The following is a 3,399-nucleotide window of genomic DNA, read 5'->3' as shown; positions in this document are numbered from 1 at the left end:
GGCCGATTCATGAGTAGGACCTTCTGGATGAGTCTCTTTAAATATACACCCTCATAGGGTGGGCTTGTCAGATTCTTTATCTCTGTTCTCATTCCCCTTGAATTGCAGACCCTTATATTCAACCCCTATTTGACATCTTTCCTTGGGTGTCTTAAAGGCAAGCTCTGCATTTCTCCCCCTCCTCATGCAAATGATAACTCCCCAGTCCTCCCATCTTAGCAATGGTGCCATCAACTGACTAGTTTAAGCTGGAAATCCAGCCCCCACCAGTGACCCTTCCCTTTCCCCACTTCTGATCTACCACTAAGTTTTGTGGGCTTCACGTCTAAAATACAGGGATGGACAAAGGTAGCTTAATAATGATAATATAAATAACACAATAATTAATTAATAAATAATAATACAAGAATAAACCCTATGTGTTAAGTACTCACACTGGAAACCTACTTTTGGCCACCCCTGTATATTTTGACTCTTTCCAGTATCTGCTTTGCCAATGTTCTGGTGCAAGCTGCCTTCTTTTCTCTTAAGAGTCACTGGAGTGGTCAGTTCCCCTCTGCTCCTAGGCTTTTTCCTGTGATCGGAGTGGTCAGGTCCCACCTGATTCCCATCTCATTTCATCTCCTGAGACTCCCCGCCTCCCATTCCCACTCTCCCCAGCACAGGCTTCTTTTGGCTCTTTCTGCCTCAGGGTCTTTTTATTTGCTACTTCTATTGCTGGGAGTTTTTTCCCCATGGTCCTTCACAAGCTAAATTTTTGTCCTTGTTGAGTCTCAGTTCACATCATCTCCCTGGCGATGCCTCCACCAATGTCCTGGTGTCAGCGCCCCCTGCATCTCACCCCAGTGACATCCTCCAGAGTGTCTCCCTCGGCCTGTCATCATCCGATTTTCCTGTTTAGTCTGCCTTCCAAGCAGTAAACTTTTTCAGTAAAGAGCCTGATAGAAAGTATTTTAAGCTTTGTGGCCATTGATTCTCTGTTACACTGATTCAACTCTGTTGTTTGAGAGTGAAAGAGCACGGTCAGACTATATGTAAATGAATGGGTGTGGCTGAGTTCCAGTACTTTATTCATAGACACTGAAATTTGAAATCCATATAATTTTTATATGTAATCAAATATTCTCCTTTTGATTTAAAAATAGTTTACAATGTAAAAAACATTTTTAGCTCTTGGAACTTACAGAAATATGCAGAGGGATAGATTTGGCCTGCAGGCTATAGATTGCCAACCCCTGTTTTAGAATGTAAGCCCCATGAGGCCAGGGACCTGTCTGTCTTGTGTATCACAATCATATGACAGTTGTTGTCATATAGAAAATACTTATAAAACATTTGAGGAATAAAAGAAGACAAGGAAGACTGTATCTGCAGCAAATTGGACATGTCTTAAACACAGAACCTTCATGTTTCTGAAAACAAAGAATAAACAAAGGAAGGAGAGACAGACTTAGAGACAGGTATCTGAAAATCTGTCAATAGGAAGCTCTGGACATGAAGTCCATCCTTATGCCTCTAGCCAGGACAACAATTAGTTACCCATGATTTGTATTTTCTAGTCTCAGAGATGCTTCCAAGTCAAGGAAGAAGCCACAGCTCCCTATGCATAATCCTCCAAGCTGGCAATGTGGCTGGCCAGGCTATCAGAACTCTAACCCATGGAAAGGCCATGGACATTTTGTGCTGGCACAGAGAGTTGCCATCGGAATAAATTAAACTTTATGTCTTTTTATGAGAAAAGTTATTCTTGATCTTTAAAAACAAGAATCAACTGTGCAGTTCCACCTAGCATTTGTCTCATTTATATTCTATTTTAGTTCTCATTTTTCTTAACCACTGACACAGAATAAATCTTTCTCTGATTTTTTTCTAATAGCATTTGTTCCCCCTGCTATAGCTTTGAGACAAAATATATTTAAAAAAAGTAATACTCTCAGAGGGAAAATATTTGGCTCTCTTCTTGATAATTTCTGATGGAACCTGTTTATTGCCTTGTGGTCATTCCATTGGCGGTCATTTGATGCTTTAGACTGCTGAACGAGGCCCCATTTGGGCTGTGTCTCTGGACACCAGTAGAAACATTTGGGAAGTTTAAAGAAAACTCAGGCAACTGGTTGAATTTGGAGAAAAAATATAACTAGATTCTATCTCATATCAAAATCCTGGATGAGTTAAAGATTTAAACAAAGGAGAGAAGATGGATAAACATTTAAAGCACATCATTTTGGGGGTGTGAATGTCTCTAGACATGTTACTGAAGACAGAAACAAATGTAAAGACAATTATGTAAGAGTTAAAAAATTATCAGTGCAGCCAAGATCCCTTAAAGAAAATCATGAGAGACACAACCTTATAGAATTTCTTGGTGACAAAGGGTTAATTTATTTTTTTAAAAATTATTTATCTATTTTTGTGTGAGAATATTTAAATTATATTTTCTTACTATATTTCAATCATACAACACAGTGTTATCTATTATAGTAATCATGTTATATGTTAGATCCTCAGACATTATTCATTTTATAACTAAAATTGTGTGTCCTTTATTAATCTTTCTTTGTTTTCCCCACCCCCCAGCCCCTTGCAACCACTTTTCTACTCTGTTTCTATGAGTGTGACTTTTTAAAAAAAGTTTGCACATAAAAATGATACCATGCAGTATTTGTCTTTATCTTGCTTATTTCATTTAGCATAATGCTCTCCAGGTTAATGCATGCTGTTGCAAATTACAGGATTTTCTTTTTTTTTAAAGGCTGAATAATATCTATATCTACATCTACACACACATATACACACATACTATGTTTTCTTCATTCATTTATTAATGAACATTAGGTTGTTTCCATACTTTAGCTATTGTGAATAAGGTTTCCATAAACATTGGAGTACAGATATCACTTCAAGATAATTGTTTTATTTCTTCTGGGTATATACCCAGAAGTGGCATGGTAGGATCATATGGCAGTTCTATTTTAATTCCTCTATACTGTTTTCCACAATGACTGTATCAGTTTCAATTCCCACCAAGAATACACACTTATAGGGCTCCGTTTCTTGACATCCTAGCCAGCATTTGTATCTCTTATCTTTTGATAATTGCCACTCTAATAGGTGTGAGGTGATATCTCATTGTGGTTTTGACTTGTAGTTCCCTGATGATTAGTGATGCTAAGCAGGGTTAATTTCTTTAATGTAATTATCTAATCATGGAGGAAAAAACCCAACTGAAAAATGTATACAGAATATGTAGAGTTGCATAAATAAGGAGGTTAATAGAAAAATGAGTAAAGGACATAGAAGATAACTCTCAAAATAAGTTCAACGAGCCAACAAATATTTTACAAAATGTTCAATATAATTAGTAATAAAAAATAAAAAAATAATCCCGAGATACTGTGT

The sequence above is a fragment of the Pteronotus mesoamericanus genome, unplaced genomic scaffold (assembly GCF_021234165.1).
Source record: "Pteronotus mesoamericanus isolate MK-2021 breed Mesoamerican mustached bat unplaced genomic scaffold, CSHL_Meso_final scaffold_54, whole genome shotgun sequence".
NCBI classification, from domain to species: Eukaryota; Metazoa; Chordata; class Mammalia; order Chiroptera; family Mormoopidae; genus Pteronotus; species Pteronotus mesoamericanus.
The sequence above is the reverse complement of the archived record's forward strand: the minus strand, read 5'-3'. Positions refer to the sequence as shown.